At 39.0% G+C, this 23,630-nt stretch overlaps 1 protein-coding gene across 1 annotated transcript in view; it reads left to right on the top strand.

The window, feature by feature from the left end:
* The window catches only part of FHL5 (four and a half LIM domains 5), a 54,977-nt gene that overhangs the window by 8,222 nt on the left and 23,125 nt on the right, over positions 1–23,630 (top strand). The window lies entirely within an intron of this gene.

The raw sequence follows: 23,630 nt of genomic DNA, 5'->3' as shown, positions 1-23,630 counted from the left end.
CAGGACTGAAAAAGGTCAATCCTCATCTCAATTCCCAAGAAGGATAGTACTAAAGAATGTTCAAACCATAGGACAGTTGTACTCATCTCCCATGCTAGTAAGGTCATGCTTAAAATCTTGCATGCTAGGCTTCAGCATTACTCAAACCAAGAACTTCTACATGTCCAAGTTAGGCTTAGAAAAGGAAGAGGAACCAAAGATCAAATTGCCAACATTCGCTGGATCATAAAGAAAGGGAATTTCAGAAAAACATCCACCTCTGTTTCATCAACTACACTAAAGCCTTTGACTGTGTGGATCATAACAAACCGTGGAAAACTCTTAAAGAGATGGGAATACCAGACCATCTTACCTGTCTCCTGAGAAAGCTGTATGTGGGTCAAGAAGCAAGTTAGAATGCTCTATGGAAAAACTGATTGGTTCAGGATTGAGAAAGGAGTAAGACAGGGCTGCCTGCTACCATTTGCTTATACCTATATGCTAAGCACATCATGAGAAATGCCAGGCAGGATGTGTTACAAGCTGGAATCAAGATAGGTGCAAGAAACATCAACAACCTCAGATACATGGATGATACCACTCCAATGGCAGAAAGTGAAGAGGAACTAAAGAGCCTCTTGATGGAGGGAAAAGGAGGAGAGTGAAAGAGCTGGCTTAAAACTAAATGTTAAAAAACTAAGATCACGGCATCTGGCCCCATTACTTCAAGGCAAATAGAAGGGGAAAAGGTGGAAGTAGTGACAGATTTCCTCTTCTTGGACTCCAAAATCACTGTGGGTGGTGACTGTAGCCATGAAATCAGAAGATGATTTCTTCTTGGCAGGAAAGTTATGACAAACCCAGACAGTGTGGTAAAAAGCAGAGACATTACTCTGCTGACAAAGGTCCATATAGTCAAGGCTATGGTCTTCCCAATGGTTATGTATTGGTGTGAGAGCTGGACTATAAAGAAGGCTGAGAGCCAAAGAATTGATGCCTTCAAACTGTGGCGTTGAGAAGACTCCTGAGAGTCCCTTGGATAGCAAGGAGATCAAGTCAACCAATCTTAAGGGAAATCTACTCTGAATACTCCTTGGGGACTGATGCTGAAGCTGAAGCGCCAGTACTCTGGTCACCTGATGCGAACAGCTGACTCATTGGAAAAGTCCCTGATGCTGGGAAAGATTGAGGGCAGAAGGAGAAGAGGGCGTTGGACGTTGAGATGACTGGTTGGCATCACTGATGCAAGGAACATGAACTTGGGCAAACTTCAGGAGATGGTGAGGGACAGGGAGGCCTGGCCTACTGCAGTCCGTGGGGTTGCAAAGAGTCAGACACAACTTGGCAACTGAACAACAATAACAACTGTAATTTTAGTTTGGTATAAATTTAAGTCATCAATGTAAATTGTTGAAATGCCAAATTAAGAGAGATTTTCAGTTGATGGTATACGTCCCAGGCCTGCTTAACAGTGTGGTCTTCAGCCGACCAAGAAGAGAACAGTAGGCTAGAATTATTCATAGCAACGTGTAGTTGAGTTCTGAAAGTTCTGACATGTAACAGTAAGTGACCTTTCACCTATCCAGGTATGGACCACCCTCTAAGCATGGTCCCAGCAGCTGTAGCAATGATCTCTGGCCTAGTCCACACCCCCACCTACTGCTTCCCACACAGCTGTGCGGAGTCCTTTCTGCTTTTCCCCACCTTTACTTAGAGACTCACTTTTACTCCACCTTCAAGCTACAGATCTAAACATGCACATGGGTGCCCAGTGTGCCCGACTCTTTGCAACCCCACGGACTGTAGCCTGCCAGGCTCCTCTGTCCATTGGATTCTCTAGGCAAGAATACTGAAATGGGTTGTCATTTCCTCCTCCAGGGAATTTTCCCTACCCAGGGATGGAACCTGCATCTCCTGCATAGGAAGGCAGATTCTTTACCACTGAGTTACAGCTCTGGAAGAAGCCTTAACTGACATATTCTAGAAATTTCCTAAAATTTCCAGGGCATCCTGTGCCTATGTCCAAGTATGTCCAGATGCCCTCTCTTGCTCCTCTCAACCCCCTCTTACCCACAATATTTAGTGAGTGCCCAGCACGTGTTGATAACATGCTAGACACGAGCTAGTTTGGGGCCAACATAGCATCCGTCCTGCCCGAAGCTCCCTGTTGAGCAGGAAGGATGATTAACTAGGGCTTCGGTGCCCAGTGTGTGCTGACATACAGAGAGCCATGCAGTTCTAAAGCCAGGACTCTGATCTAGGGGCAGAGTGATGGAGTAAAGTGCTTATCTGCAAGTCTCTCCCATGCCAGAGTAGAAGTTTTTCACAAGGAGAGACCCAGTTTTACCTTCACTGCCAAGCACTATGTTAGGCACTCAAGAGCTCTTTGTGAAAACTACAGAAATAAAGTTCACCGTGTTCAGAGAACCGTTTGCTGTTGTTGGGTTTAAAACTGAAGAAACCAGGTCAATGCAGATGCCAGATTTTGAAAGGTCTGAAACTCTATGCGCTAAAGGACTTAGACCAGGAATAGGTCACAGAAAGCAATGTAATCCAAAGACAGTCATTTAAAGACTCTGGATCAGCCCGATTTCTAAAGTGGGAGGGCAGTGGCGGTTTGACCCTAAATCGTTAAGATCCTATGGCCAAAGCTTCAACTTTCTTCCTGCATTCATTCAGCATATTCTCAGGCCAGGCTCTCTCTCAGGTGCCCCGGACACAGCCCTGAACAAGGCAGAGGACACCACCACCACAGGTAGTGTGACAGGTTGGCAGGCCTTAAAAGTCCACACACTGAGTGAGGCCTGGAGTGAAAATGAAAATAACACTAAATCGTGACCAGTAGTTGTCAACTAAAACTGTGAACATTTGATTTTCAAAGGAATGACAACAGATTTTCCCCTTTGCTTTATACACAGAATTAGCATAAGCAACCTGAGATCCACATATTGTATTGCCAAAGCTGTAACCCACAAGTGCTGAGTGAAGGCCGTGAATACTTTGGGTCCAATCATTTTCCTTTGACAGATACCAAGAACTGACTCTGATTAAATCTCTGAGACTGAGAACAGATAAAGCTGATTTTAAAGATTACCCTATAACTATTTCAGTGGCCACCCACTCCATCACCAATAAATTTGAAACTGTCAAGAGAGTAGCTTGTAATTATTGATTAGTGTTATCAACAAAGTACAGGATATAACCCTGCCTTGTATCTTTGTAAATCACATTCTGGGTAGGAAGATTATTTTGCTTCAGATATAAATACTAGGAAAACTAGTTAGCCTTAATCTCTACCCCTTCTCCAACCCAAACCCAAACCCCCTCTTCATGGCACATAAACTCACACATACATACACACACACACCCCCCACACATGCACACACATCACTACCTCAATTTTTTAAGCGATGATGCGGAAGATAAAGCTTTTCTTCCCAACTGCACAGTTAATCAGTTATAACTATAACAAAGGGCTTCCCTGGTATCTCAGAAGGTAAAGAATCTGCCTGCAGTGTGGGAGATGTAGGTTTGATCCCTAGGTCGCAAAAAGCCCCTGGAGGAGGATATGGCAACCCACTCCAGTATTCTTGCCTGGGAAAATCCCATGGACAGATGAGCCTGACTGGCTATAGTCCATGGGGATGCAGAGTTAGACACGCTGAGGAACTAACACACACAACTATAGCAAAAACCAAAAGAAACTGAATTGTCTGCAATGTTGGGGGGAACATGTACTTGCTTTTGAGGCTAATGACATGGTTTCATACAGCTAGTGGCAGCTTGCCTTCAGGCATGAAATGATCATCTCTCTTCATGCATGTGAGGCTGTAACCTGGACACAGTGAAAAGGTAGAGATACAGTCAGTGCCGCACTAAAGAGCCTCTTGATGAAAGTGAAAGAGGAGAGTGAAAAAGCTGGCTTAAAACTAAACATTCAGAAAACTAAGATCATGGCATCTGGTCCCACCACCTCATAGCAAAGATGGGGAAACAGTGGAAACAGAGGCAGACTTTATTTTCCTGGGCTCCAAATTCACTGCAGATGGTGACTACAGCCATGCAATTAAAAGACACGCTCCTTAGAAGAAAAGCTATGACAAACCTAGACAGCATATTAAAAAGCAGAGACATTACTTTACCAAAAATGTTGTATCTAGTCAAAGCAATAGTTTTTCCAGTAGTCACATATGGATGTGAGAGTTGGACTATAAAGAAAGCTGAGCGCCAAAGAATTAATGCTTCTGAACTGTTGTGTTGGAGAAGACTCTTGAGAGTCCCTTGGTCTGCAAGGAGATCAAACCCGTCAATCCTAAAGGAAATCAGTCCTGAATGTTCATTGGAAGGACTGATGCTAACGCTCCAATACTTTGGCCACCTGATGCTAAGATCTGACTCCTTGGAAAAGACCCTGATGCTGGGAAAGATTGAAGGCAGGAGAAGGGGATGACAGAGGATGAGATGGTTGGATGGCATCACTGACTCACTGGACATGAGTTTGAGCAAGCTCCGAGGGTTGATGATGGACAGGGAAGCCTGGCGTGCTGCAGTCCATGGGGTTGCAAAGAGTTGGAGGTGACTGAGCAACTGAACTGAACTGAACTTCACCTTTCCCCTTTTTAAAAAATCACAGTGGTAACCAAAGCTGTCATTTCATACAAAGTTTTTGCCTGTGTTTGTATAAAAACAGCCATAGCAAATGGCTTCTATAAGGAGCCTGAGAGCTGAATTCTGGATGAAGTTTTTTCAATGACCACTCTGTAAGCTTAAAAAAAGTCAATTTGCCTTCCTGGACTTCAGTTTTTCTCACTTGATAGATGAGAGGATCTAGAGAATTTCAAAAATCCCTCTCAGCTCCTAGATCTAGTGGTACTGTGAAAATGGGCTGAAATCAGAAGCATTTTTTAAAGAGAATGGACAATATCAAAATTACTGCAGCACTAGAGGCGTTCTCTGTAAATATCTTATTGTATCTATAGGGGATTCCTTTCCCCAAGTTTCTCTATAATTCTTCTATGTCCCCTTATCTTCCTTCCTTCTTTCTTTCTTCATCCTTGTCATAATGACTGAGATTTAATTATTTTAGTAAACTACTGAAGATTGGTTGGTTGTACAACTAATATATTGGAAAGTGGAAGTCAATTCTTTCTTTTTCCTTTAGAGACATGAGATCACGCAGAGCAAAGTTGAGAAACTAATTGTGTGAAATTACCAAAACGGTGGTACATGTAAGACTCTTTAAATGGGTCACTAAACTGGCATTAAGTTTTGGCTGATTTTAAGAAAATCTCATTTCTATTTAACAATTTGGTCCTAAAGTTCAATCTTTACTAACTAGGAATCTGTCTGAAAAGAAGTTTTATTAAAATTTGTTTTGATTAGCAATGTGGGTATTTCCTTTTAAGTATTTACAAAATTTTATTTGAAAGATATATTCCATTTTTCTGGAAAAAATACTAGATCTATAAACATCCTCTTTAGAGTTTCATTTCTATTCCTGTAAAATAAGGAGCTAAAATTGATCTATCTCCTCTAGTTCTTATGTTCTATCATCAAACACAAGTGATTTAAGATAAGTAAGTTTAGTTTTTTGATTTGTGTTAAGATCTCATTTAGTTTTTAAAATAGGTCATTTGGTACAAAATTCAAAAGGTACAAAAGACTACATACAAGCAGAAAATAAATCTCACTACCTTCCCAGTCTCTTCATCACTGTTTTGAGTTTCTTCAAGAGTGATTAGGTATTTTTAAGTTAAATGTTGATTAATGAGAAGTTAAGCTTTTTTTGATCAGTACCAAATGTTATAGCACTTTAGAATAACAACTTATATATATTCTTAAAACTTTCTATCTACCATTAATTCCTATATATTTCAGCAAGGTTTATTTTTCCATAACTCATAACTGTTTTAAGGTATTTTGATATATATTATCTAATTTGCTCCAAGGCACCATCTTTGGGTATGATTTACAATATTCTACCTTATAAGGCAGAATACAAATGTCATATTTTTTTTGCCATATATGTATTTAGATGCTGCCAAAATGCCAAATAGAAGGCTGATTAGTTTTATAAACTGGTTCTTTGACTTGTGCCTGAAAAAGTCATGAAAATGTTCAACGGAGATTAAGAATTTCGAGAATGAGTGGAAATTGTGTTCCCATGAAAAGGGGCTCTTATGCCTCACGGTCAGCCTCCGTGGCAGCCTGCTGAGACTGCCACCCTCACCTCTGGTCTGTGAAGGACCAAGGAGAATCCCTACCAGAGGCTCACAGGAGTATAAAGGCTGCAGTGGCTATTACTCTTGAAAACAGAATAAAAAGGTCCAAAGAGACATCTACTCCAAACCTGTATCCCTCTATTAAACTGGTGGTAGACTTGCAAAGACATAAGACATTTGCTACCCTCTGACTTGCCCTTCCAGTTCAGAGGAAAAGAAAAAGTATCTGGTGTCTCCTCCCTAGAAATTAAGGGAAGATAGTTTATACCTGGCATGCTTCTAGTCACTAGAGATTTAAAAGGATGCCTTCCAACAGAATATTCAAGACGGGAGGTACTTCAGCTTATTTTCTTGATCTTGAGTCATCATCACTTTCAGTAAAAAACGACTGTAAGTTTTATCTGAGACATTTTAAAAGATCATCCAGCAAGTGCTGGACACTTCCAGGCTCCATGTGGAGTACAGAAATGAGTAAGATACAAAGTTAGGTGGGTCTTTGGAAGCATTATTAAGAATAAAACTAGTGAAGGTGATGGAATTCCAGCTGAGCTAATTCAAATCTTAGAAGATGATGCCGATAAACTGCTGCACTCAATATGCCAGCAAATCTGGAAAACTCAGCAGTGGCCACAGAACTGGAAAGGATCAGTGTTCATTTCAATCCCAAAGAAGGGCAATGCCAAAGAATGTTCAAACTACTGTACGATTGTGCCTCATTTCACATGCCTGCAAGGTTATGCTCAAAATCCTTCAAGCTAGCCTTCAGCAGTACATGAATTGAGAACTTCCAGATGTACAAGCTTAGAAAAGGCAGAGGAACCAGAAATCAAATTGTTGACATTCATTGGATTATAGAGGAAGCAAGAGAATTCCACAGAAATGTCTAATTCTATTTTATTTACTACGCTAAAGCCTTTGACTGTGTGAATCACAACAAACTGTAGGAAATTCTTAAAAAGATGGGAATGCCAGACCATCTCACCTGCCTCCTGAGTAATCTGTGTGCAAGTCAAGAAGCAACAGTCAGAACCAGCCATGGAACAACAGACTGTTTCCAAACTGGGAAAGAGTACATCAGGCTGTATATTGTCACCTGCTTATTTAACTTATATGCAGAGCACATCATGTGACATGCCAGGCTGCATGAATCACTAAGCTGGAATCAAGACTGCCAAGAGAAATATCAACAACTTCAGATGTGCCACCCTAGTGGCAGAAAGTGAAGAGCAAGTAAAGAGCCTCTTGATAACGGTGAAAGAGGAAAGTGAAATAGTTGGTTTAAAACTCAATATTCAAAAAACTAAGATCATGGCATCTGGTCCCATCATTTCATAGCAAATACAAGGGGAAAAAGTGAAAACAGTAACATATTTTCTTTTCTTTGGCTCCAAAATCATTGTGGACAATACTGTAGCCATGAAATTCAAAGACACTTGCTCCTTGGAAGGAAAGCTATGACAAACCTAGACAGCATATTTAAAAGCAGACACATCACATTGCCAAAAAAGGTCCATCTAATCAAAGCTATGGTTTTTCCAGTAGTCATGTATGGATGTGAGAGTTGGGCCATGAAGAAGGCTGAGCACCAGAGAATTGATGCTTTCAAATTGTGATGCTACACAAGACTCTTGAGAGTCCCTTGGACTGCAAGAAGATAAAACCAGTCAATTCTAAAGGAAATCAACCCTGAATATTCATTGGACGGACTGATGTTGAAGCTCCAATACTTTGGTGACCTGATGTGAAGAGCTGACTCACTGGGAAAGACCTCAGTGTTGGGAAAGAGTGAAAGCAAAAGGAGAAAGGGGCAACAGAAGATGAGATGGTTAGATAACATCACCAACTCAACGGGCATGAATTTGAGCAAACTCTGGGAGATAGTGAAGGATACAGAAACCTGGTCGTGCTGCAGTCCATGGGGTTGCAAAGAGTCAGATATGACTTAGTGACTGAACACCAACAAAGATACAGTGGTTGCCCTCAGTGAGCCTACATTATGGTCATAAGGAGTACAATAACCTCCTCCTCCTCCATAATTTGTAATAGAAGTTAGGATATAAAAATTACCTAAGAGAAACACAAAGGGCCTTCATTGAACATATTGTAATACAACTTGTAAATATAACTCATGTACTTTATATATATTTTATAATATAAATTCATATATCTTAAAATGCAAAAATGTCTGCAGCTTTAATACTTGTAATAGAACTTGTTGATAGATTCTCTTTATTTCAGAAGGCCCAGAAAAGAGCTCCTCTTCCATCATTATGTTTTATGAGTTAGAAGAAGGTCATAAACCAAAAGAATCTATAATATACATTAATGCCAGGATACATAAAACCAGTATATTATATGGTTAGACTTATTCTCAGGAAAGAACTGTGTGATTGATTGTGAACTCTTATTTAGTGCCCTTAGTTAAATGACTAAAAGCTCTTCCTAATTTGTTTAACTTGAGTTGTCATTTTTAAGCCATTTTTCGACTTAGAAAACTACTTTATAGGGTCTATTAGATAAAGGATATATTTATCATTTTACATTGGCCACCTTCCAAATAAAGCATACTCTTCACTTCATTGGAGAGTTTCTAATGTTATTTTTCATCAGAATAGAAGTGGTTTCTCATATTTAAAAACATATTTATTGGAAGAAAAATCATGGAAAGCATTTTTTGCTTGATTCTTCAATATTCTGAGTAGCATTACGTTTAGGTTTTCAAGATTACATGCAGGTAAGATGCATCGACCCGACTGTTGTGATTAGAGCACTCAGCTCATCTTTCCTAAATTCCTGGGTCTGTTTAGGAATTTCCTAAATTCCTAACCTGCTCTCAAGCCACTGTGTAAAGTGAATATGTTTATCATCTTCTAAGGTGAATTAATAGAGTAAGGATAGAGTTTTCTCATTACTAATTATGGAAGGAAATTAGAGTTTATTTTAAAACACCAAGAAAAGAAAATAGCTGTCTTGGTTTTATAGTGATCAAATCACAATGTCTTTATAACACATGATATTGAATTCAAAAATTGAAGGAAAAAAGGTACAAAAGACACTGCATTTCCTGTCTGATGAAGCACATTCCACTAGGCCATAGCAAAATTCTCCTGTGATCTTGTGAACTCAAACACCTGGCCCTGCAAGGAATTCAGCTGACTAGCATGTGTTAGAGATTCAGTCCTTCTAGTGTAGATGTAGTTTCTGCAGTGGCAGGTCACACTGCTTGCTAAATATACTTGTATTTGTCAACAGATGCAAGAAGAAGCAGGTAGAAACAGTGTTAAGTAGACGAATCAATGAGCGCCCTCCCCAGTGTTGAGAAAACCACTCCGGCTCAGATGGGGTTTCCCTGGCGGTGTTAATGGTACATGATGCACCTGCAGTGCAGGAGACACAAAAGACACGGGTTCAGTCCCTGGGTCGGGAAGATCCCCTGGAGCAGGAAATGCCAACCACTCCAGTATTTTTGCCCGGAAAATCCCAGGGACAGAAGAGCCTGGCCAGCGATGGTCCACGGAGTCTCCAAGAGGCAGACATGACTGGAGCGGCTTCGCACAGCAGGGCACTCGGGGCTGATGCCGAGAGCAGGTGCTGAGCGTGAGGAAGGCGACCTCAAACAGGAAAGAGCAGCCAAGCAAAGCAAAACGAAACAGAACCAGAAAGCGATCACAACTACTATCTTCAGTATTCCCTACAGTACCTGAATTTTTCAAAAAGCTTAGAAGTGGGTGAAGGAAACATTCTCTAATATTTACATCAGATCTGCAGGTATGTTTAGATTAGAATCCACTTCCAGGAAATGAGGCTGATCTGGGGGATTCACAGGCAGGAAATACCCTGCCGCTACCATGTGCAGACTCTACTGAAACATATTTACATAAATTACCATATTTAGTTCAGTCCTTGTATATACCAAACCCCAGCACTAAATGAGAACTCAAGACTTTGAGGAGATCCTCTGGCAACCTAGGAACAGTATTTGCTTTTCCAGAACAACTTTTACAGAAATAATAGCAAGTTGACAAGGAGTAGAAGGGAAGACAACTTATACCTATTGAAATGATAGTGGTTCCTTCAGGATGAAAACTGAGACAAGTCTAAGGATGGATTTAAAAGCAGGAAGTTTGGTATTTGAATAGGCACAGGCCTAGATAATGCAGTTTCACCTTAAAGGTGGTATTCTTTATGCCTTGAAATTTTTCTTATATCCCAGTGAGGAAAAGAATCAAGGATGGTATTAAAACCATGTATTTTTAACAGTCCTCTATTTTTTCTATTTTGCAAAGAATATAACATTTGATAAAATATAGTTATTCTTATATAGTACCATGAACTACATTTTACCTCTATCAGTAATAGATGCCATAACTACATGATTCTGAATGTAATCCCTCCAAGAAAATCATACAAAGCAGTTGTTTTCTTTGTTAGTATCCACAGGACAAATTAACCAGATGGAAAGCTCTTGTCCGCTGTTTAGTTTCATGGGAGAACGCTGGTATCAGCTCTCAGGGGAATTCTCATCTGACCTCTCTACACAGAACATTCAGCTTCCAACAAACTGAGCTTGTGAATACATCCCTAGAGACTAATATCAAACATTCCACCACAATTCTATGATGCTTGTTTTAGGTTATTTTTGATTAATGGCCTGAAGTTACAGCTTTAGTTATTTTTAAAATTGTTTGTTGAGTTTTCAAAAGTAGTGTTTGAGGGGTTAGGAAAATAGCCTCCTTCTTCAAAATGGGAACTACAGTTATAATTGCACATTTTCCATCAAATCAAGTACACCTACAGTCAACTCACTCATGCCTTTTCCATCCCAATCGCACTTGATACTTCAGTGGGATCATACGCTGCTAACGATGTTCTCATTTCATAGTTAAGGAAAGTAAGTGCCAGAAAGATTAATTGTTTCCATAGCACTCATTTCTATGCTAGGGCTAAAGCAACCACTGCAACAAACTATACCCTCTGCATTCCAACCCAGTCTTCTCTGTACATTGTGTGTTGGGTTATAAGCAAAATCCAGATAATAGAGGACACACAGGTCTACTCAACTCCACCATCAGAACTAGGAAAAGAAACAAAGGAAAAACCTAAGAGGATAACTTTACTAGCTACTCTAACTCCTTAGTATTTTCAAATCTGAAAATTAAAATTTCTCTACTGTTCAGTTCCGCCATTCAGTTGTGTCTGACTCTTTGTGACCCCATGGACTGCAGCACACCAGGCTTCCCTGTCCATCACCAACTCCCAGAACTTGCTCAAACTCATGTCCATAGAGTCGGTGATGCCTTTCAACCATCTCATCCTCTGTCATCCCCTTCTCTTCCTGCCCTCAATCTTTCCCAACATCAGGGTCTTTTCCAGTGAGTCAGTTCTTCACATGAGGTGGCCAAAAGGATTGGAGTTTCAGCTTCAGCATCAGTCCTTCCAATGAATATTCAGGACTAATTTTCTTTAGGATGGACTGGTTGGATCTCCTTGTAGTCCAAGGGACTCTCAAGAGTCTTCAGCACCACAGTTCAACAGCATCAATTCTTCGGCACTCAGCCTTCTCTGTAGTCCAACTCTCACATCCATACATGACCACTGGAAAAACCATAGCTTTGACTAGATGGACCTTTGTTGGCAAAGTAATGTGTCTGCTTTTTAATACACTGTCTAGGTTTGCCTATGACAAACTTTCAAAGGAGCAAATGTCTTTTAATTTCATGGCTGCAGTCACCATCTGCAGTGATTTTGGAGCCCAAAAAAATAAAGTTTCTACTGTAGAACATATATTAATACTTATTTCATCTGCCCTAGTTTCCACAGACTGTGGAGGATATATTTCTTCATATATCTCACTTAACTCTGCCCAAGTTCTGTCAAATACAGTTACTCAGATAACACTGCAGTGAAACAATACTTCAGCTAACATCACAGATTTCAGAAGACAATTGACATTGCAATCTTGGTAAAGACATGATTTGTCTGTGAAAATCATATTCACAGGCTAGTGCAGCTTCCAACAGAGAATTGAAGCATCTGATCATAACAGTTCAAAAACTGTTAATGGAAGCTTACTGGTACCCACAGTTTAGAGGGAAACCCTTTAATAATATCAATAGATTAGCCACCTTCTGCTGTTTCCTTGATACCTTCCTCAGCTGGGATTTAAAGGGCATTCTAGCTGACTTCTTCAGGGAAAGTGAAAAGACCCTCCTTGCCATAGACAAGAAGCTTCCTTGGAGCTTCACCTTCTGTTCCCTAATCTCTATCTCAGTCCTTGGATATATTTGCCAAAGATATAATAGATATGAATTAATTTTACTATTGAAGTCAACATATGCAAATTCTTAACTTTTTTATTCTTGAGCCTTTATCTTTTATGTTGTTGATAGAATCCTCTGTGTTTTCATTAGTACTTGTCTTGGATTCCAAGCTCATGGGAAATAGGAAGCTTTCCATTCATTCATTTCTTCAGCCATAAAGCATGTGCTGAAGCCCTGCTGTGCTCAGACATGAGACACACAGAAGGAGGCATCATCCTTCCCTTGAGGAGCTCAGAAGCAAGAAAGACACAATCCAAATGTGGGGGAAACTCACACATGTGTGAACTAATGACAGCAACTTCTGCGTCCTCAGAGATCTGAGAAAGCTACGGAGAAGGATCTTTAGCTGGACCTTGAACCATGAGGAGGTGGGCAAGGTAGGGGGTGAGAAGGAGAAGGTCATTAAAGATAGAAGAAAAGTCATGTGTGAAGGCTCAAAAGTGTAAAAAAGACAGTGCATTTGAAGAATAGGGAGTCATGCATGCGTCCTAAGTCGCTTCAGTCGTGTCCAACTTTTTGTGACCCTATGAACTGTAGTCCGCCAGGCTCTTCTGTCCACGAGATTCTCTAAGCAAGAAGAATGGAGTGGGTTGCCATGCCCTCCTCTCTGGGATCTTCCCAACCCAGGGATCGAACCCAAGGCTCTCATGTTTCCCGCACTGGCAGGCGGGTTCTTTACCACTGGGCCATGGGAAATGGGTAAAGCATAGGTGAAGGGGTGTGTGTGGGGGGGTGTGGGTGTGTGTGGGGAGGTGTGGGTGTGTACCACATGGCCCAAGGTTAGGGAAGGGGTAGATAGAAAAGTAGACAAAGTAGTAAATGGTCTCTATGTTAAGTAATGGGCTTGATTTTATAGTCAAAGAAGAGTTGCCATGTTTTTCTCCAGGGAAAGGAGATGACCATGAGTCTGAGAAAGAATTTTCTTGAGCATTGTGAAGGATGTTCTGGAATTCCCAGGGAAACTGATCTTATTTGCAGAGCAAAAGTCACCTAGTAGAAATGTGCTTGCTTCCACTCAATAGAATGAGAAATTTTTAATAATATCTTCAATTCCATGTAAGCCACTATTGTCCATCAGAGATATAAGGGGGGGGGGGTACACAATGATTTAAGGAATGCTTCTGAAGTGGAATCAATAAGATATGGTATGGCTTCCCTGATGGCTCAGTGGTAAAGGATCCGCCTACCAATGCAGGAGACGCAGGTTAGATCTCTGGGTCAGGAAGATCCCTTGGAGAAGGAAATGGCAACCCACTCTAGTATTTCTGCCTGGAAAAATCCTATAGACAGGAACCTGGCAGGCTACAGTCCCTGGAGTCACAAAAGAATCAGATATGACTTAGCAACTAACCACCACCACCACAATAAAGATATGTTGGGGGAAACAGGCAGGGAGGGAGGAGAGAATAACCGAAACAAGTGCATTGGCAGACCAGCTGCCATGGTTATGCATGTATCACCATGGTTTCTGTAACTCCTTATAGAGCATAGAAAAATATACTTCACTCAATGAGGCTTCCAAAATGCTCTGTACTGACCATCAGCCCACTACCTGCCCTCAGAGCAACAATTCAAATTAAAATATGAAATGGGGAGATTAAGCCCAGGTAAATCCATCTCAGCATAGTTCAAATTAAGATTCTTCATCCACTTTTAGTCTCCATCCAAGCTCTGTATATCAATCACACGTTTCAAAGACTTCAATGTTTTGAACTAACATTTTTCAAGAGCATTTTAACATTCCTTATGCCCTTTGGATTTTAATTCTTTCAACTTCTTTCCTAAAGAAAAGCAGAAACAGATCTACTTTACAGAATCAGTGGAAGACAGGAAGGGGCAACTGAAGCAGTCATGTAGCACTCCCAGATGAGCAGAGATGTATTAGCACAGGCTGAGTAAGGCCACCATGAACAACCGGATGACGATTAAGCCAGAAAGTCCAGCAAACTTTGAATTAAAGAACAGTGCACTAAAAAAAATAATAAAATAAAGTAAAGAACAGTGCACTTTGTGGGTGAACCCAGAATCTGTCATACAGACTGAAGTATGTCAGAAAGAGAAAACAAATATCATGTATTAATGATTATGTATGGAATCTAGAAAAATGGTGCTGATGAACCTATTTTCAGGGCAGGGGTAGAGAACAGACACAGGCATGGGCAACACAGCGGGGAAGGAGAGGGTGTGCTGAACTGAGAGAGCAGCATGGCTATACGTGCACTATACCAGCCCCCTTGGTGGCTTGGACGGTAAAGAGTCTCCCTGCAATGCAGGAGACCAGGGTTCGATCCCTGGGTGGGGAAGATCCCCTGGAGGAGGGAATGGCTACCCACTGCAGTGTCATCGCCTGGAGAATAACATGGACGGAGGAACCTGGTGGGCTACAGTCCATGGGGTCGCAAAGTGTCGGACACGACAGTGACTCACACACACACACACACACACACACGTGTAAAATAGACAGCTCATGGAAAGCTACACACACAGGGAGCTCAGCTCAGTGCTCTGACGACCGGGGCGGAAGGGCAGGGCTACAGGTACACATCCAGCGGAGTCACACTGTTGTACAGCAGAAACTAACATCCTATCACTAAGCAATTATACTCCAATTAAAAATTAATTAGAATAGTACACTGTTCAGTTCAGGACTCTTTGTGACCCCATGGACTGCAGCACACCAGGCTTCCCTGTCTATCACCAACTCCCGGAGTTTACTCAAAGTCATGTCCATTGAGTCAGTGATGCCATCCAAAAATCCCATCCTCTGTCGTCCCCTTCTCCTCCTGCCTTCAATCATTCCCAGCATCAGGGTCTTTTCAAATGAGTCAGTCTTCACATGAGGTGGCCAAAGTATTGGAGTTTCAGCTTCAGCATCAGTCCTTCCATGATTGTGGCATTATTTTCATCTATTTAACAAAATTTACAAATCGTGTAGTAAAGATGGAAGTAATCTTAAATATCATTTACTGTCTATCCTCTCACCAAGACACATAATCAACTTCATGAATTTATATAGTACTTCCTGCCTCCATGTGGAACTAAAAAGCTGTAATCGAATCAATCTAACAACTTACATTTGATATTTAGAATAAAGGATACATGATAATTCAACTCCCTTAACTAAATAAAATTCCTGAAAACCAAACCAACATACAGACAGTGTTGGAAACCAAAAGACCCAAATTATATCCTAGTACATTTCAACTTCTAGGATATAATTGGGGATATAATTTGGAGAAGGGAATAGCTACCCACTGCAGTATTCTTGCCTGGAGAATTCCATGGACAGAGGAGCCTGGCGGGCGATGGTCCATGGGGTCACCAAGACTTACACACAATTGAGAGACTAAAACTAACAGGTTTCAACTTCACCATAAAAGATAAAAGCCTCTCACTTCTGAAGCTTGTAATCTCTGGCAGGAAAGTAATAAGACAAAGCTCATGCCTTATTGCCAAGTAATAAGATGAATCTCGTGCACACTGGAACCACGCTTTGGCTTTGCACAATTCATGGTAAATGAGTATTGAGAGAAAACTTTGTCTCCGTCTCCGCCCTTTTGCATCTAAATGGTCACTCCCAACTCAGTAGGGGGTCATGGTGATTTGCTGACCACTTTGTACATGCTTATTTGGTCTATGTATTTCTAGTGAACTTTATGTAAAATATCAGTACAGCATTCTGATGTATAATCCTCTGTCTTGAGAATGTATATAACTGCGTATTAGACTTGTAACAAGTGGGACATTTCTCAGTTTCCTGACAGTTTATCTCCTAGGTTATCACTCTCGGGTTGGCTTAAATACAATTTCATTTTTCTTCTTGAAAAATAAATAAATTAAATAAAATGATCACCCTGAGCAACTGCCCTTTGAATCAGCCCTCAACTATCCTCATATCTTCCCTGTTTGGACAATAAATTCTATAACCACCAGTAGCATGCAAAAATATCCTCAAGATATTGCTACATGCATCTGGATTATTTCTCTGCTGACAAACATAACAAAAGAATGGTTTAATATAATACTTCTGCACATTTACCACCCACTCATTTTTTAACTATTAAAAATAAAACATATGTATAAAATATTTCCATGATATGCAAAGTATAAGAAATAATTTTGCTTAAAGAAATCAAGTATTTTCTATATATTTGAAACCCTCTGCCACTTCCCAATTCCAATCTAACTCCAGAAGTTAATCTTAAACTGAATCCTGATTTTTGTGTTTATCATCTCTGTGCTTTAATAGCCTTAATAATATTTATTATGTTTAATAACATAACATATATTTATTATAATTCCAAATAATCAACTTGGGCTGCTTTTTAACTTTATAAAAATGCAATCCTGGTGTATGTACTGTTTTATAACTTGTTTCACTCAATATTGTGAAATTTATCTGTATTTAGGAGGGCACCTGTAATTCATCTGTTTTTATTGCTGTATAACAGTATGTTACATGACCATACATCTATTAATACTTATTTATCCACTTTTCCTTTGATGGATTTTCAGAGTTTCCTGCTGTTAGGGCTACTATAAACTGTGTGCCATGAGCATTCATTCTTTCAGGTGATCCCTGCAAGATTCATGATTCACACACTTAGGCAAGAAATCACTGAGTCATTTGAAAGGTACATGTTCAACTTTACAATACAATGAAAAAAATTGCTTTTCAAAGTAGTTTTGTCCATCCATATTTCAGTCTTATTTCAGTGTGTGAGTTCTCGTTGCTCCTTATTCTAACATTTCGTATTTTCAGACTTGATAGTTTTTTCTGACCTTGTGAGTATAATTATCTCATTGTTTGCTGAACAGGTCAGACAAATTTCACTGAGTAGATTGAGCTTCCTTTAAAATATTTTAGAAAGAATAATTTTTGCTTATGTCTTTTGCCTATTTTTCTATTGGTTTACCTTTAAATCTTATCGATTCATGAGAATGTTTTATATATCCTGCATTGTAAGTCTTTGTCAGTTATATATGTGACAAATATCATCCATTAATCTGTTATTCTGTGGCTTGTATTTTCATTATTAATAGTATCTTTCAATGTGAAATTTTTAAAATTATCAGTCTTTTTATTTGTAGCTAGTGTTTTTGCATCTTTTTAAAAAACTTTCCCTATCCTGATCATAGAAATTTACTCCCATATTTTAAGCTTTGTTTTTATGTTGATGGTAGAATTGTTACCAATATGGTGTAAGGTAGGACCCAATTTAGGTTTTTGTCATGTAAATAACCAATTACTTCAGTACCATTTATTGAATACTTTTACTGAACTATTATTGTATGTGTATAAATGTTTGATTTGATTTTCTATTACATTGCACAGATCTTTTAGTTTATCCAGCTCTAGTACTTTGCCTTAACTACTTTACGTTTTGGTTTTCATGACAAGCCCTCCTACTATCAAAATTTTTAGATATATTGTATGACTTTTAATACAAGTATAATTTTTATTATTTTAAAGCCTTTTTAACATTGTATTTCTGGGGTATAGAAATTCTGTGAGATTTATATATTGGTTTTGTATCAAAGAACTTGCTAAACTCTCTTTCAGCGACTGTTAATGAGACTGAGCACAACTTCATGTTTATCAGTTATTCGAACATCCTTCTCTGATATAGTGTCTATTTGAGCTTTTCTCTCCTTTATTGGCTTACCTAGGTTTTTTCTTGCTAATCTGTAGAATGTGTGTGTGTTCTGGATATGATTCTTCAGTTGATTCTTGCATTTTCCTTCTCTCTGTGTCTTCTGAAAAATTTGTTACTGTTCAGTCACTCAATTGTGTCTAACTCTTTGGGACCCCGTGGACCATAGCCCACCAGGTTCCTTTGTCCATGGGGTTCTCCTGGCAAGGATTCTGAAGCGGGTTGCCATTTCCTTCTCCAGAGCATCTTCCCACACCAGGGACTGAACTCACATCTCCTGTATTGGCACACGGATTCTTTACCACTGAGCTGCCAAGAAAGCCCTTTGAAAAATAGTGGTTCTCAATTTTAATGTAGTCTAATTTATTAAAATTCCCCTATTTGGCTAGTACTCTCTCCACCTTGTTAAAGAACTCTTTCCTTGTTACAAGTTAATGAAAACATTTTCCTATATATTTTGAAAGGGCTAAAAGACGAATAACACTGTCACAAAAGTAAATTTTGAAGTCCATCAACATAGTACATCTTTACACTTCTTTGATTTTTTTTTTATGTTCCTTCAAAGTATTCTATGTAGAGGTTTCACACATTCTTATTAGATTAAAATGTATTTGAGGGTCTTTTAATTATATCATAAATTATATATTTTTTTAAATTTCATTTTCTCTGTGTTGCTATAAGAATACAATTGATTTTTATACATTTTACCCAGCAACTGATAGCTCCCTTGCAAATTCTAATAATATAGAATTACTTGAATGTTTTTTGCACAAAAATCAGTCACCAGTAAATGAGAGTGTATTTGCTCCTTTTCAATTCTTATATTTTTTCTCATCTTAGTGCATAGTCTATAACTTTCAGTGTAAAACTGAACAGAAATGATAATCAAGGACATTCTTTTCCTTTTTCTGATCTCAGTAAAAACTACCAACATTCACCAGTAAGGATAATATTTGCTGTATTTTTTACTGCATTGAGAAAATTCCTCTTAGTTTGCTAAGCTTTTAATCATGAATTGAAGTAAAATTTTTTATCAAATGTCTTTTTGCATCTGCTAAGAATATGGCTTTGTCTTTTATTTGGTAAATGTGGTAAAATACAATGATTCTTTTAATTTTAAACTAAAACTCCATTCCTGGGATAAACTCAACTTATCATATTAACTTTTTCATATATCACTAGATTCAGTTAGTTACTATCTGTGCAACTTTCTTGTAATTACTGCAAATTTTATTATTCTGAGTATGATTGGCCTAAACATTTTTTCTCATAATGTTTTTAGATTTTGGTATCAAAGTTTTGGGCTTCCATGGTGGCTCAGTGGTTTAAAAAAAAAAAAAAATCTGCCTGTCAATGCAGGAGATGGGACTTCAATCCTTGAGTTGGGAAGATCCCCTAGAGAAGGAAATGGCAACCCATTCTAGTATTCTTGCCTGAGAAATCCCATGGACAGAGGAATCTGGTGGGCCAGGGCCAGAGTCCATGGGGTCACAAAGAGTCAGATGACTTAGTGACTAAGACAACATCATCAAAGTTTTAATGGGTTCAAAATTAAATGGATCATGTTTTTTGTTTTTAATTATTTGGTATAGTTTGCTAATATTGTTATTTCTTCCTAAAAGCTTAGTAAAATCCACTGGAGAAGCCATGTGAACTTGTATTTTACCTTGTATGTAGACTTTTAATTTCAAATTCAGTTTCTCTAATAGTTACCAACCAGTTGAAACTTTATATTTCTTCTTGTTCAGTTTTAATGTTTTACTTATCTTAGAAGTTTCCCATTTTGCCTAAATTTTCAAATTCTTTAAAGTTGTTCTATGTTAATATTTATTCAGATTCATCTACATATTTATAATTTTGGTTGTTTTTCACCCATCTATCTCTGAGCTTCAGTCTGAGCTCAATATTCTTTTCCATGAAGAATACTATTTAGTATTTACTTTAGTAAGGATGTGCTATTGATATAATCAGTTTCTGATTGTCTGAAAAAATCTTTTTTTTTTCACCTTTATTATCAAAAGATAAACTATAGACTTCTAGGTAGGCTCCCTTTTTTTTCCTCAGCCATTTTAGTTTTCCATCACCTACCTTCCATTTTTTCTGTTGAGAAGTAGGTAACTTCTCAATTTATTGTTACTCTGAAAGTAATATTTTTGACCTATTTTTAACCTTATTTTGACCTTATTTTTCTTGAATTTTTAATAGCTTTACCAGAGAAGCCTAGGTTTTGTGTCTTCAGTCTGGGTGAGGTTCATAGTTTTTGCTTTGTTTTTTAAATTTGTAACGCGATGAATTTGTTAGCTTTAACAGACTGGCCATTATTTCCTCAACAAAAATTCTCCCTCATATTCCCACCAAAATACATAAAACTACTCCTTTTACATGGAGATAATATTATTTGTAGATTAAACGGCATATTGACAAATAGACTCCTAATCAGTTTCCTGTCTGTGGTGTATCTACCTTCCAAACCTTTCTATCACTATTCCTAGATTAATTTTCACAGATCTCAGTTCAAAACACTTCACTCATCTATTCTCAATCATCAGTGGTTGTATCTTTCCTATACAAAAATATGTTCATCTCTAGTTTGAAGCTTAAGCCACTGATGATCTTACCCAGGCTACATTTTCAAACTTGTCCTCCAATTTGTACCTTCTCATGCTCTACCAACCACTTCAAATAACTTACTTGCTGTTTTCCATGCAGGCCTCACTTATAAAGTCTAAACATCTTTCCTCCTGATTACGTTGGTCAGTCTCAATGCCCTTCCCCACATCTTCAGGAAAGGAGAGGTTTATGCAGGCTCAGATCCTGGGCTTCACTTTCTGACATGTGTAGGTTTAAATCCTAGATTCAGCATTTTCAAGTGGTCTTAGCCTCTCTAAGCTTTGGTTGTTTTCACCTGCCAAATGCGGACAGCAGTAGTGGACCCATCCCACAGGACTGTTGTGAGGATTAAGAGAGAATCTGCATAAAGTGGTTAGCACAGCACGTGGCTTCAGGAAAGCGCGGGAACATTGCGCTCAGCGTTAGTATCCGAACAGTTCCTCCCAGGGTGGCAGAGGCTGCTCCCGGCCCACGTCAGCACCCAGGCTGCCCCGTAATCCAGGGGTCAGGAACTTGCTGCTGCCACCAATACCACTACCACGACTGTCTCTCACAGCCCCAAACCAAGTCCCTGGCCCCTGGAAAACCTGAGTCCGAGCATTCTGAATGGTGGAAACCACACACCACTCTATGACCCAGCCCGCCAGCAGCAACAGCAGCGGGAACATGTCCTTCACTTCGCTTCCGCCTGCCCATGCACACACCTGCTTGGAGTTAACAGCTAAATTTGCATCCTGAATATTAGCTGTAAGAGAGTCCAGGAGAAATCCCTATCTGCCTGACCTCTCCAACCAGAAGGAGGATAGAACCAGGTTGGGAGAACAAATCCTTTAATACCTACCACATGATCCATCAAATGCCATTTTCTCTAAGTTCCTGAATTTTTCCAAGCTAAAGGTAATCCCTTTTCTCTTCTTAACTGGGGCTTTTTTTAATTTTCACTCAACTTTAGAACTTCCTGGGAGCTTAAAGATACTTGTTCTCCTTCCCTACCCCCCCCAAGAAATTCTGATTTCATTGGTTTGGGATACAGATGCACTTTGGGGGAAACTTTTAAAATTCTAATATGCATCGTGTTTAGAACCATCGCTCTAAATTATTATAAATTCTCATTTCTCCTTATCACTTCCAAATTTTTGTTTAGTTATAAAATATCCTTACTCTTTCTACTAGATTATAAGCTCTCTGAGGATAGAATTTGAGTCTAGTCTATTTTTATGTCCTTCACGGACTTCTAGCTGATTACTTTGCAAATATAAAGAAAGTTTACCTGTTTATATAATGAATGAGTGAATGGTATGTGATGCCCTGCAAACACAAGCATGTTAAAGATGACCTGCATGGCCTCAAGTCCCTGCCTCTCTCCTGCTTGATGTTCTCTGAAGTACACTTCTTGTGAATTTATTAATTCTGTTCAGCATAATAAAAATATAAGTGAGTATATCGCTCACAGCATTTGCCTTCTAATCATTAACTCACCATATAACATTACTTGACACAAAATTATTTCTAGTTTTAAAAATAACATGTATCCAACAGCATTCTCATCCATGAAAGCTATGAGCATAGACTCACATCCTTTTAGGCAAAAATCTAAAATCTAAAGCAGAGAATTGTTAAGAAGAAAGCCACATCCATCCATGACATTGAACTTCTGAGATATTTATCTTATCTTCATAGGTTCTTAGATGTATCAGTGTACCTCTAAATCAATATTCTAAAACCTAAGTATACAGTGATAAAAATTCTGTACTTAAACTGTTGTGTAACTGCAGAATGACTTTGAAAGAAGTTTGACAAGAATATATCTAATCTTATCCCATTGAAAAGCTCGACATGAATGTCTAATTGATATTGATACTAACATTTCTAAGTTCATGCCTAGAAAAGTTAAATGCTATCCAATTGGGATCTACTGTTAATATTAAGATTTCCTATGACTCATAAATCAGCTCTGTTCAAGGATTTTAAATATTTGGAAGCAAACATTTTTAAATATCTTTGCCAAATTAACCCTCAGATGGGGGCTCCTGAGATAAGAATCACATGGTCCCTATCCCCTTTCCTACAGTTTTACCTGTTAGAAAATGATTGAAAACAAGTCATTTGGTCTGTTCTTGTGGGTTATGACCAACCTAGATAGCATATTAAAAAGCAGAGACATTACTTTGCCAACAAAGTTCCATCTAGTCAAGGCTATGGTTTTTCCAGTGGTCATGTATGGATGTGAGAGTTGGACTACAAAGAAAGCTGAGCGCAGAAGAATTGATGCTTTTGAACTGTGGTGTTGGAGAAGACTCTTGGAGAGTCCCTTGGACTGCAAAGAGATCCAACCAGTCCATCCTAAAGGAAATCAGTCCTGGGTGTTCATTGGAAGGACTGATGTTGAAGCTGAATTCCAATACTTTGGCCATCTGATGTGAAGAGCTGGCTCATTTGAAAAGATCTTGATGCTGGGAAAGATTGAGGGCAGGAAGAGAAGGGGATGACAGAGAAATGAGATGGTTGGATGGCATTACTGACTCAATGGACATGGGTTTGGGTGGACTCCGGGAGTTGGTGATAGACAAGGAGACCTGGCATGCTGTGGCTCATGGGGTCACAAAGAGTCAGACAGGACTGAGTGACTGAACTGAACTGTAGGTACAAATTATTCCCTGATTATTCAGAAATATTAATGAAAGGGATAAAGAGGAGGAAAAAAAGGCAAAAAAAAAAAAAAAAAAAAAAAGTACAGAATTATGTTTAGGAGAGAATAAGGCGGTAAAATGTGACCCAATTGGAAAAATTCATACTCTTGCATTTTTGACCCCATTTAGAACTGTTTGTATTAAAGGTTCAAATAG

Source organism: Dama dama, chromosome 28 (assembly GCF_033118175.1).
Source record: "Dama dama isolate Ldn47 chromosome 28, ASM3311817v1, whole genome shotgun sequence".
NCBI classification, from domain to species: Eukaryota; Metazoa; Chordata; class Mammalia; order Artiodactyla; family Cervidae; genus Dama; species Dama dama.
Note: the sequence above shows the minus strand (reverse complement) of the source record. Positions and strands in the feature narration are given on the sequence as shown.